Source organism: Sinohyriopsis cumingii, chromosome 15, assembly GCF_028554795.1.
Source record: "Sinohyriopsis cumingii isolate HCF-2022 chromosome 15, ASM2855479v2, whole genome shotgun sequence".
Lineage (NCBI taxonomy): Eukaryota > Metazoa > Mollusca > Bivalvia > Unionida > Unionidae > Sinohyriopsis > Sinohyriopsis cumingii.
The window spans coordinates 128,209,024-128,222,941 of record NC_142975.1 but is presented as its reverse complement, the minus strand read 5'-3'; the positions used below and the strand labels follow the sequence as shown (position 1 = coordinate 128,222,941).

Below are 13,918 nucleotides of genomic sequence, written 5' to 3'. Positions count from 1 at the left end.
GGAGCTTTTTCACGAACAATATCAATAGCTTTCATCAATAATTGTTTTGCAATAGGTGCTACTTTTGGAGCTATCCTTGTGAATAATCCCCGAATGACATCACCAAGTCCATCTCCGTAAATAACACTATAGATTGGTAATCGTGAGTTTACCGCTCTGACCTGTACGGGTTTTACGATGATTATTGTGTACGATCATCTTATTTTGTTTACCATTTATCTAATCGCGGTGACTAATCATCAACGAGCTCATCAATAAGTTCTCGGTAAACGCCGATATCCATGATACCACCTTGAAATAGTCGCCGGCAAATATCAGCTGCTTCATTGGTTATTTCTGGTGAATTATTTCCGGCACGTTTTCCTCCTATGAGAACCTCTAACCGTGACAAGTCATTGAGGATATTATCAGGACATAAACCAGATCCTGTTTTAGGTTCATCTTGAGGTGTTTTAAATACTGGTGGTTGCATTACCGGAGAAAGTACTTCAGTGACGACCGGGGAGTCACTTCTTCGAAATCCATGTGGTGAATCCGTCGGTGTAAATGTCATTTCGGGCGCGGGAATTTTACGTAAAGGTGGAGGAAGTTTCCGCTGGGAGGGTTGTTCTTGTCCTAGTTGTTTCATTCTCTCTTTATAAAGTCTTTTTACTTCTTCATGAAGACTTTCGTATTCTGGACCTCTAGCTTGTTTTTTATTGTAATATACGCGATATATCCATTTAATGAAATTATCATCATTTACTTTTTCATGACGTGGTTTTAAAATACTAGATTTATTAAATATACCAAATAATATCATCCCAGGTAATTTTTCTCTTTCAGTATTTCTAATATCATCAACAACCCCTTCGTTAAATCTTGCAATTAATTCTAAGTTTTCTCCTACTGGTTTGGATTCAGATGTATGTTTTTTTCTCACGTCGGCGACTTCAGTACGAAGTTTTTCAATACCTTCAAGTATTTCTTCACCGACAGGTGGAGGCTGAGCCGCAGCTATTTCCCTGGCTATGCCAGGTGGAAGATCTCGTAAAATCTTTTTTGTCTGTTTAGTTCTTCTTGCTATTTTTTCAGTCTGCGCCGCAGTTTGTTTTGATACCGGAAGAAGATCTTCTTTGATGACAGTTGTAACTTTCTCAGTAGCTGCTGTGACGGGCTTAAACAGTTTTTTAGTTTCTTCTTCGTACTCAACTTGAGCTTCTTGCTGCGCTTGTAGATTTTTTCTAAATGAATCTCTAACAGGAAGAAATTTTTTAATTGCTTCTAATCGTTCTCGAGCTATCCTTGCAGTATAAGATTCCGGATGTACCATTTTATTATAACATAATGATTTAATTATTATAACAGCCAAAGGGGTGATGATAAAATTAAACTGATATCATTAACATAATGAACAATTGTGCGTGGCTGCGTCAAGGAACAACAGATAAATGCAACAAAAGGTGTCGTGGAGAATATTGCAAAAAACATAATTATCTTATAAAGAAAAACCCTCATGCTGGTTCACGAAAATGTGTTGGATGTAACAACGGCGTTAGAGGATTATATCAGATTTGCAAAAATTGCGGTGGAGATCGATACAGAAGTTAGATGATATATTACAAAAAAAGAAAAAACATAAATCCAAAAATAGAAAAACCACCATCAGAACTTGAATATTACTTGAAACATAGAACAAATAAAGATGAAACAGATGAAGATGAAACAGATGAAGATTCCCATGATTCAGATGAAAAGAAAAATATTCATCAAACTTAAAATTTCTTTTACAACATGGATAGCAGCAGAGAGGGGGCGTCTACGGTTATGTTTGGGACAAACAATAATCGTAGACGTGGTATTGACCTCTATGAACGGTCACTATTTTTTTTTGGTCCAAACACAAGGGTGACCACTCCCTTAAGTGGTCTGTTCACCCTCTCTGCTGCTATAGAACACCTATTATTTTGTAACCTACTTGACTTCATGTACATAGGCCTACCAATTAATTGTTATGACAAACATTTGCCCAGAATACACATTAAAAGGGGCTGGGGGCATGTGATTTAAAATAAGTTATAGCCCAGTAAGTGCTGTAGCCACCAGTTATGAAATCTTTAGAAATGTAGACTAGTCTATTATGCAGATAATTCTGGATACTGACCATTAGAAGATTTTAAGTCCAGTTTGACTCTTTATTGGACCTTTATTTTATTTTAGGCTGGCATGAGAAACCTTTCACCCAAAGAATGGGCCCAGTACTGGTGTGAAATGGGGCTGGATCAAGATGGGTTCGAAAAAAAGATACATATCCAGTTATGTCGGTGAGTAAATTTAAATTTACCTTTATATGACTAAAGGCAAAATAATATAAAACTCCATGGGTCATTTAAGGCCGTGTGTGTTTTCAACACTAATAATGTGTTTTATCCATGTTCATGGTGATTGGGGTTTTGTGCAACTGAGTCACTATTCTGGGGACCCCAGTTTTAAGCATGTGCATACACTATAGGCATTTGGGACCCCAATTTTAAGAGTGTTATGGGACCCCATTTTCAACTTTGTGTGTCTGGGGTGATGGGACCCCAATTTCCAGTTTTAACACTTTTTTTTAAACATTTGGATTTGTGATCGAACTTTTAGCACTATTCGGGATTTAAATCACAATATTGTAAAAAAAAAATAATTTTCATTTTGTATTCTAGGGAAATAAACTATTTGTGCATGCACGATATGCATTTGGGACCCCAATTTTAACTGGCGTTTATGGGACCCCAGTTTCAGCTTTGTGTGTCTGGGATGATGGACCCCAATTTCCAGTTTGAACACTTTTTGTTTTTTCTTTCTTAAATTATTGCTTGTGTTAAAGCAGATACCTATTAAAAATGTCAACAAATGCCCAGGGCTGGTGACTATAAAATAATCACAAGCCTGACTAAAATTCCACAAGCCCGGATTACAATTAAATGCCTGTCGAGTACAGATAGTTAATCTTTTAAACAACACAAAGCAACTGTTCAAAAAACAAGCACGTGCATATTATTGTCTGTCAGCCAATCTATTCCATTGATAAAATCATACTGAAAAGCATAGGTCAATTAACTAATGGGAAGGTTCAATTCAATGTGTCGAATATCTTGACATAAAGATGGTCTCCTATTTGATCGTACACACAGAAATGATATCATGAGCCAATAAATTGTTTGCCATATGTGTCCAGAATCAAATCCTCCTACGCCCCTTCTTTTTGCTGGCATGCTTGACAAAGAAAACTGTCAAAGAAAGAGTTCTGAAATTTAGTTTTGCTTGCTTTGCTTCCTAAATCACCTTCGACATTTGGACACTATTCAAGCAACTGTAATAATCATGCTTTTCATTTTTTGTACAGTAATACCTCGAACATTCGTGAGGTTAGGTTCCAGAACCAGTCGCGGATCAGGAGGAAGCGCGAATGTTTGGTACGAGTCACTAAAAATGCTAATAAATGCTTATTTCTAGGGTTTAAACCCTAAATATGACCCAAATCGTGCTCCCAAAGCACTTTAATTTCATTTAAAAGTTAGCTTAATAGATTACCCTTAAAAAGAGAAATAAATGGTTGACGTAAAAATAGAGTACAGTATCGCCTAATGGGTATTTGCCACACTAGCGCATTTACAGTATGGTATACTAATATTGTGGTCTAAGGTTGACATTGCCCGGGGTGGGAGTGGGAGACAAGCGCCCCATGGGCAACAGCTGATTCTCCATACCACCCTGCCCAGGCTTCATAGCTCCACTGGAGAGGACACTCCAGCGTCGTCGTACGGCGTCGGCACAACACGAGAAGTAGCAGTTTACCGGTTCTAAGTCAAAGCTCGATGGGCGTAGAGCTTGGCGCCAGGGGTTACCTCTGACGGTGGGAGAGATCACCAGGTCTCACTGGACAGCTACCGCCCGCCTCAAGCTGGGCTGCCCCCAGTCAGTAAGGTGCTGCCCGCCATGGCCTGCCTGCTTCACTAGGTGCGTGGAGCTTAGAGAACCATCTCGACAAGTGGGCCACAAAACTCTGCACCAGGAAAGACTAAAAGAAGAAATAAAAAGACTGCAACTCTTCGTTTTGCAACCTGGAACATCAGGACCATGTGTCCTGGATTGACCACTGACCTACAGCAGATCGACGATGCACGGAAGACTGCCGTCATTGACAGAGAACTCTCCCGACTGAACATCGACATTGCCTGCCTCCAGGAGACCCGAGTGGCTGACAGCGGCACCATCAGGGAAGTCAATTACACATTCTTTTGGCAGGGTAAGCCCTTGGATGAACCTAGGCAGCATGGTGTAGGCTTTGCCATCAAGAACACGCTAATCGCCTTCACTGAACTTCCATCATCAGGTACTGAGAGAATCCTTGCCCTCCGGCTGTCAACATCCTTAGGCCCGGTCAACATCTTCAGTGTGTACGCCCCAACCCTCTGCTCCACCTACGAGGAGAAAGACAAGTTTTATGAGGCTCTGGATCAGGCAATATCCAGTATCCCCAACAATGAAAGCCTTTACTTACTAGGAGACTTCAATGCTAGAGTGAGAGCTGACCATGAGGCCTGGTCCACCTGTCTCGGCTTTTACGGAAGGGGCCAGATCAATGAGAATGGTCAGCGACTACTGGAGATGTGCTGCTCCCACAGCCTATGTGTGACCAACACTTTCTTCAAATGCAAGGAGATCCACCAGGTGTCGTGGAGACACCCACGTTCACGACACTGGCACCAGCTAGACCTCGTCATCACCAGGCGTGCAGAACTGGCCAGTGTCCTCCTTACCCGCAGCTACCACAGTGCCGATTGTGACACGGACCATTCCCTCGTGGCCAGCAAGGTGCAAATATTACCCAAGAAGCTGCACCACGCCAAGAAGAAGGGTCACCCACGCATCAACACCTGCTGTGCAAGCAACCCAGAGAAAACACAGCAGTTCATCAGCAAACTGAAGGAAGCCCTCACCAAAGTGACACCTGATGACACCATTGACTCCAAGTGGTCCCATATCCGTGACTCTGTGTACAATTCAGCCATCACACCTTACGGGAAGAGGGAGCGAAAGAATGTCGACTGGTATGAGGCAAACTGGGAGGAGATGGAGCCCGTGACTGAGGCAAAGAGGAAAGCCCTCCTGGCATACAAGGCTGCAGCTAGCCCCAGAACACTACAAGCCCTCAGGATTGCAAGGAATAACGCCCAGAAGACCGCCCACCGCTGTGCCAACACCTACTGGCTGAACCTTTGCAACAGTATACAGACAGCTGCTGACACCGGGGATACAAGAGGAATGTATGAGGGTATCAAAAAGGCGACAGACCCCCCCAGCTACAAGACCGCCCCCCTCAAGTCCAAGACGGATGAAGTCATCACAGACCAGGGGAAACAACTGTAGCGATGGGTTGAGCACTATCTCGAACTATATGCAACCCAAAACAATGTCACTGGAACTGCCCTGGACGCCATTCCAGACCTGCCTGTCATGGAGGAGCTAGACACACAGCCCACCCTGGAAGAGCTCGGAAAAGCCATCGATTGCCTTGCCTGTGGGAAGGCTCTTGGAAGCGACGGCATTCCGCCTGAAGTCCTCAAGAGTGGAAAACCAGCACTGCTCCAGCCCCTTTCACACACTCCTCTGCCTTTGCTGGGAACAGGGATACATCCCACAGGACATGCGTGACGCCAACATCGTCACTTTGTACAAAAACAAAGGAGACTGTAGCGACTGCAACACCTATCAGGGCATCTCCCTCCTCAGCATCGTCGGAAAGGCTTTCGCCCGTGTTGCCTTGGCACGTTTGCAGATCCTAGCCTCCGGCGTCTACCCAGAGTCCCAGTGTGGATTTCGAGCCAGCAGGTCAACTGTAGACATGATCTTCTCACTACGTCAGCTGCAGGAGAAGTGTCGCGAGCAGCAGATGCCCCTCTACATTGCCTTCATAGACCTGACGAAGGCGTTTGATATGGTTAGTCGGAGTGGACTCCTTAGACTGCTGCAGAAGATCGGCTGCCCCCCACGTCTGCTTGCTTTCATTATGTCGTTCCACGAGAACATGCACAGCACAGTGTGCTTCAATGGCGCAACATCTGAAACATTCCCAGTCATTAGCGGAGTCAAACAAGGCTGTGTCCTTGCACCGACGCTCTTTGCCATCTTCTTCTCCATGCTTCTCAAGTACACATTCAAGGACTGCAGCGAGGGAGTGTACATCCATACCAGGGCTGACGGCAAGCTGTTCAACATCGCCCGTCTCCGTGCTAAGACTAAAGTCACAGAGGTACTCATCCGTGAATTGCTCTTTGCCGACGATGTAGCCTTGACATCACACACGGAAGATGGACTTCAGCAGCTGGTATGCCGCCTCTCCCATGCATGTAAGGAATTTGGACTGACCATCAGTTTGAAGAAGACGAATGTCATGGCACAGGACACAGACTCCCCTCCCTCTGTCTCAGTCGATGGGTACAATTTGGAAGTTGTCAAGAACTTCACATACCTCTGGTCTAACATCTCCAGCTCACTCTCCATTGATTCTGAGGTGGGCGGCAGGATTGCCAAGGCAGCAGCAGTGATGGCCAGACTTAACCAGAAGGTCTGGAACAACCCCAACCTCACAGAGAAGACCAAACTGCATGTCTACCAAGCCTGCGTGCTCAGCTCACTTCTCTACAGCAGCGAAACATGGACCACCTATGCAACACACGAGAGGAAACTCAACAGCTTCCACCTGAGATGTCTGCGGCGCATTCTGCACATCCAGTGGCAGGACAAAGTACCCAACACAGAGGTTCTAGAACGCGCCAACATGAACAGCATGTTCTCCATACTCAGCGAGAGGCGCCTTCGCTGACTCGGCCATGTCAAGAGAATGGACCCAGGTTGCATTCCCAAGGACCTGTTATATGGGGAGTTAGCAGAAGGTGCACGACCAACTGGACGACTACATCTGCGCTACAAAGATGTTTGCAAGAAGGATATGAAGACAGCAAACATCAATGTCAACGACTGGGAGAGCTGTGCAAACAACCGTTGCAGCTGGCGTCTAGCTGTCAGGCAGGGAGTTCAAAACGCAGAGGAAAAGAGAAGAATAAAACAAGCTGAAAAGAGAGCTAAAAAGAAGGATAAGCAAAAGCGTACTTTGGAGCTACGCCATCGTCTCCCGTAGACGGACGGATGCCAAGAAGATACTAAGATTACCCCTATGCTGATTCATTGGCTGCCATTTTCTTTTGCACTCACAGTAAAGTAAAACCAAGTAACGAATGGGACTGTAAACTTAATGACTGACGTTTTCTTTGTCATTGTCAGGAAGGTGCTTTCATTCACGCCATATTGGCGTCCTACGCTTGTAGCAGTCTTTCCAGATTTCAACAAATCTAAAACTTTTACTTTTTCCTCTAGTGTCATCACCTTCTTCTGACGCTTAGGAACACTGCTAGGAACGTTTAGGCATCTTGAGGGTTTTTAGAATTAAGTAAAAACCAAGGAAAAAAGCACTGAAAACACTTACCACACTTGTACGGAATACGCGCTTGTTGAACTGAGATGCGGGAAGATGAACCGCGGCTTCACTCATATACATGTACTAGTGACAGTACGTACACAAAGCATCCGAGCTACAAGCCAATCAGCAACGAGGAAAGCTGGTACCCTGCTGTGTGTTTGGCTACTTCCAACCCTTCCAGCAGTTAGTTAGGTTCCAATGAAACTTTCGTGAATCCAGAAACGCAAATGCACGAGGTATTACTGTACATGGGGTAAAATCTGACTTCAAAAGAAAAGTTGTTGCCATTCACAAACTAGTCAGTAATCTTTAATACAGTTTGCTTAAGCACCTGTTACCCAAAAATCAGACTCAGCATTGATGTGAAACTGGGTTCAACCAAGATGTGTTCGAAACAAATATGTATCTGGGTATGTTGGTGAGTAATTTAAATTTATCTTATAAATGACTGAGACAAAACAAAATAAGATAAAACTCCAGGAGTAATTTAAGGCCTTGTGTTCTTTCAATACTAATCATGTGCTTTATCCATGTTCATGGTGATCACGTTTTGTTGCACTTGAGGCATTGCATTCTGGGGACCCCCGTTTTAAGTATGTGCAAACACTATATATGCATTTGGGACACCAATTTTAAGTGTTGATGGGACCTCAGTTTCAGCCTTGTGTGTCTGGGATGATGGGACCCCATTTTCCAGTTGGAACACTTTTTACACGCGTCTAGCATCTGTTTGATTTACCTTTTTTAGGTTGTTCCATTTTGTGACCTTTTTTGCCAGTGCAAATTAGCACAGTGGGATCACCCACTAGTCTTCAAATGCACCACATTAGCTATTGTGAGCCAGTTAAGTAAATCATACAATAGTGGTTTATACCTGACCATTTTGCCTTTTAATTGCCTTATTTAAGCTGCCAGAAAGAGCTTTGCATCAACTTTAGTCATGACTGCTTACCATTTATACATGCTACATGTAATGGGCATATGCTGAAGTATTTATTTTTGTTCTATTTTCGAAGATTACTTAAAATCATATTTTTTTAAACACAAAGTGTCAGAGGTTTTGGGAATAGAAATCCTGGTTTTAGCATGACATGCTATGTTATGGCAGGTCAACATCTTAAAAATAAATTTCTGCATTTCATCAGCATAATTGGAGCTTTGTCAAGTAAAATTAGATTTTTTCAATAAGCCTGACAAGCTCCTCACTTACCTGAAATTAAAGAGGTCCCGGGTGTCAGGCTATCGGATTTTTGAACTATGTATAACATCCTTACAAAATAATGCTTCATTTTATTACACAAGATATATCCTCATAAAATTCTAGTTTTAAGCTTTGGTTATTAGGAACACTTTTGCATTCTTACCATATATACTCGCGTATAAGCCAAAAAATTTAGGAAAAAAATAAGGCCTGGAAAAAGGGAGGTCGGCTTATCTGCGGGCCAAGGTCCAAGTCTGAAATTTTTTACGCTTTTTTCCCTCGATTTCCAGTATTTATTGTTTCTGTTGATCGCCGAAGATGAGATCACATGCCTAATGATGCCACATGGCTCATAAGATTTGTGCTGTCGTGAAGTGAAAACAAATATTTTTTTCTAACTTAAGTGGTAGGATAATGAATGAAAAACATGTTTTAACGTACTTGACGTCTTTTGACAGATGTCCATCCACCAGAAAATGCAGCCATACATGTTATTTGAGCCACAGTGGTACGTGTATTTATCAAAAGAACCGCCATATTAGTGATCTCCAGTCAAGTATTTAACCCTCATCTAATCAGTAATCATTAAACTCTATGATATTGTACAAATGCACGCTAGCTTATTTCAGTGTAAATATGAAAAGAATATACGTAAAAAAATAAAAGAATTACGATACTGAAGGTATATACAACAAACATTTTGATCGAGAGTAGAAATACATGTACGATAGTCTTAAAAGAACAATAGCGAGAGGCTCCATAGGGGTTTGTTGCGCGCACGCTTAGGAAGGGTAGATAACAGGGCAACGCACGAGTCAGCGTGAATAATTGTAAAACAATATAATTTGTGGGATTTCTTTGACAGGTGTTTTAGAAGTAATCGGCAGCCATACTGTTGTTTAGTTGTTTGTAAAGCAAAGTGGTTTGTTAGCAGTAGTGTTGTACAATAGCTACCATATGCTTAATCTGTGGTAAATGCCTCGGGGATAATAGGTTTGTTTTGTTGCACAATGCCAATGACTTTACTAATACATGCTGACTCTCAGATGTATTGTTTAATGAGATATGGTAGTGGACATGGTTTCTGCTCAAAGTTATAAACTGTCACAATACTTAAATAATGTCCACGCTGAAACCAATCATATTTTGATCAATTGAATCACACTACCGGTAGTTTAAAAAAACCACACAAATAAACAACAATGATAAATAATTATCAAATACAAATTGATAACCAACCACACATGGAAATAATTACAGGATAAGGTATATAAGTAGTATACTACCACTATAAGAAATTATTTCAGTTTAATCTCTCTAGAAGTTTATATTCAATTCAATTAGATAAAATGAATAGTGTTGGAAGTAAAAGAAAGCGTTCAGACTTAAAGTTATTGAATATGCAGAAGCAAATAACAACTGTGCTGCAGCACGCGAATTTTTTGTGAACGAGAAGCAAGTACGGGAATGGCGGAAAAGCAAAGCAGCATTAGAAGAAATGCCAAAATCCAAGAAGGCTCGTCAGACTGGGATTGCCTCTTTACATGGTCACACGAACTGCAATTCGTCTGCGTGATATGCAGATGGCAAAAAATGATAAATATAAGTTGGCAGATTCAAAATTTGTTGCATCAGCCGGCTGGTGTTCTTGTTTTATGAATCGGAATGGTTTCTGCCTCAGGCAGTGAACGAAGATAGCACAAAAGCTACCAAAAGACTTGGAAGAAAAAATTGAATCATTTCAGCAGTTCATCATTAAACGCAGAAAGGAGTGCTCATTTGAACTATCACAAATTGGTAATATGGATGAGATGCCTATGACCTTCGACTTACCAAGCAATAAAACAGTCAATGCTGTTGGTGAGAAAACTATTCTGATAAAAACGACCGGCCATGAAAAAATGCATTTCATGGTTGTATTGGCCTGTTTAGCTGATGGATCAAAGCTGCCTCCTGTCATCATTTTTAAAAGGAAGAAGCTGCCGAAAAGCATGAAATTTCCTACTGGTGTCATAGTTCGTGCACAGCAAAAGGGATGGATAGACGAAAGTGGAACAAATGAATGGTTGGAGAAAGTATGGAACAAGAGACCAGGTGCAATTCTTCGGAAACCTTCAATGATTGTATGGGATATGTTTCGTGCACACAAGACCGATGAAGTAAAAAAGGCCTCAAAGAAAATGAAACAACACTGGCTGTGATACCAGGAGGTTTAACGTCAGTGTTACAACCTCTTGATGTCTGCCTTAACAAACCTTTTAAGGACAAGTTACGAAAGATGTGGGCAGAATGGGTTTGTTCAGGGGCTGTGAAAATGACAAAAGGCGGGAATTTAATGAGGCTGGACATCGATTTGGTTGCCAAGTGGGTAAAAGAAGTGTGGGACTCAGTTCCATCGGAAATGATTGCAAAATCATTCAGGAAGTGCTGTATCAGCAATGCCATGGACGGAACAGAGGATGATGCTATATTTCATTCTGACAATGACGAGGAGAGCGAGAAGGAGAACGACACACTATTGGATGACAATGATGACGTATATGATGAAAGCATGCCCGTAACAGAAGCCGAGTTTCGTGAACTGTTTGGCGAGTCTGATACAGAGCCAGATTTTGAAGGATTCTAAAAATGATAGAACTTTTATAATTCATGATTTTAGAATGAGGATTAAATAAATTTCCATTAAGACTTAACACTTTAGAATTGTTTTTATTTCAACATATAAATTAGCTTTCTTACTTTCATTTTATTTAATAATGTGATTTGCCTAAATAAACGTATTCAGAACTCACTTTGTGCATCTTGTGATGTACCAGTAGTCTAGAAGTTATGGGTCGACTCATACGCGGGTCATGCACTTTATAACAGTTTTACCAATTCAGTTTTTGGGGGCATGGCTTATACGTGAACGGGCTTATACGTGAGTATATATGGTATTTTAATTTTTAATTTATTGCTTTTGCCTTTTGCCCATTATAGGTTATGGTGTCTTTGCAAATGTGGCATTCAGCAGAGGTGATTTTCTACTTGAGTATGTGGGGGAAAGGAGTGACACATTAGAGGCTGAGAGAAGGGAGAAAAGATATAGCAGGAGAAAAGATATAGCAGGAAACAACGAAATCATAAATACAGATGTTATCTCTTTGGCTTTAAATATCATCAGAAGACACATTAGTAAGTTTCAGGTAATATAATTATTATATATCTAAGATTTAATACAATTATCAGGGCTGAAACTCCAAGGATTGTGGGCTAAAATGTCTCCAATTAAAACCTCATGCAGCGAGTACAGAGAGAAATTCAAATAGAAGAAAATTGCTGATAACACCAAATAATTCTCCATGTGAGAGTAAATTGTTCCTTGAATCATAACGTAGCTTCAACCTTGAAATCGCATGATAATATGAGTGCTATATGTGGGAATATTTTTTGTATTTATTATTTAGTGTTTAGCATAAAACAGACTTTTTTTGTCTGTTTTATGTTGCAAATGAGAAATGAATCAATGTACAAATTCCAGTTTCTGCAATTAGTTTAGTGAAAGTTGTATTGCTAGCTGGAAATTTGAATGGAAACGTAACCTATAATCAGCAATTAAGCTTTGATTCATTAGTGTTTGCTATAAACTGCCACACTGCAGACATTGTAGCGATATAATTGAAAAATTGTTAAAGCTACGTTAAAAATGCAAATCACACACATACATTAGTGTTTGCTTACAATGAATACACATTTTCACCAGCAGAGTTGCTCCATTAACCTGTGCAACCAATCAGGTGAAAGTGGCTTCTTCCCTGCATGCCATTCAAAACATGGTATAGAGTAGAGGTCATATCAGAGACAAAAAACAAATCCTTTCAGCCAAGTAAATTGTTTGGGAATTGTGTACTATTTGTTGTATATAATAGTTGCAATCCTTTAATTCAGTCTAAATTAGATTTTTTGGGGCAATTTTAAATTAACTGGCTATGTGTGTGATGTTGAACACCTTTCAAGTTACACTGAAATTCTCTTTGTGCAATTTTCTTATAGCTAAAATTTTATACAATTTATTCATACATAATCCCCAAATTTAGCTGAACAAGAGTTACTGTCCTTTTTCACTCTTTGTAGATCTTCAGCACTTAACATTTTGGTCATACTGAGTTTGAAAATAAATGGAGAACAGCATCTAGTGGTACATTCATTTGATTTTTAGTCGGAATTCAAAAGAACACTTTTTCAGGACCGCTTTAATTAAGATGACTGAGTTCACAGACTGATTTCAGTTTATCAGGGTTGTGGGTGTTGGCAATAATAGACCTCCTTCTCCACCAAATATTGAACTTGGAAGAAGAGATCATGGGCTTATTATCGCTGATGAATATTTAGATTTTCTCCAGATACTTGCCATAGACTAAGAAAATTTTGTATTCATTCTGCGGTGTAGAAAATTGCCTATTAACACTGGAAAGGATGATAATGAAGTATTTTTACAGCCCATTCTGCATATATTAGGATTATTTAGGCATATGCAGATGAAAGTGAGATAAGAATACATTATAAGGACCATTCATATGTTCTGAATTCAGTAAATAAACTCACCACCTTGCAGTGGTCCATGGCATCATTGAGGTGTAAAGCCCAACACTCTAAGACTTGCATTGTAAAGACATCTGCACCGAGACATAATTATGCATGTACTAAATTGAACTATTTCAATGCATTAAAGATCAGACAAAAGGCCACTAGTGTCTTGCAGATCTGTCCCTTAAAATGTGATGTAGACATGTGGGCATTGTAATTATAATTTAAGAACTTGTTATATGTCATGGGGTGGCTGGTATTCCCTTCATCTCCTATTCAGCTCTAGGATCTAGGTTAATGTGACTTGGCAGTTTTGTTTTAGTAGACAGATGGACAGATCTTTGCTACGATTGTTGATTTATTTAAAGGATTGGAAGATGTAGCTTTTTGTAAGTTGCATTTTCTTTTATTGTAGTATAGATGCAACATCTACAAGAGGACACGTGTGCCAATTTGTGAATGATGCTGCAGACCGCACAAAATCGTGCAATGCACGAATGAAATTGGAGGTGTACAATTCTTACCCAAGGCTTTGTCTCTTTGCAACCAGAAATATTGACAGTGGTGAGGAGATTAGATATGACTATGGAGATGGAAAGAACTTGTACTGGCGGAATAAGATAGCGCATTCATATTTATTTTATCCC

The 13,918-nt window shown here is 40.7% G+C and overlaps 1 long non-coding RNA gene across 1 annotated transcript; it reads left to right on the top strand.

Annotated features, from left to right (window-relative positions):
• Positions 1–1,986: 1,986 nt before the first annotated feature.
• Positions 1,987–11,803, top strand: LOC149782757 (uncharacterized). The gene is made up of 3 exons (XR_016414618.1): positions 1,987–2,065; positions 2,200–2,303; positions 11,685–11,803. It is a non-coding gene; the product is annotated as an uncharacterized LOC149782757 (long non-coding RNA).
• The last annotated feature ends 2,115 nt before the right edge of the window (positions 11,804–13,918 follow it).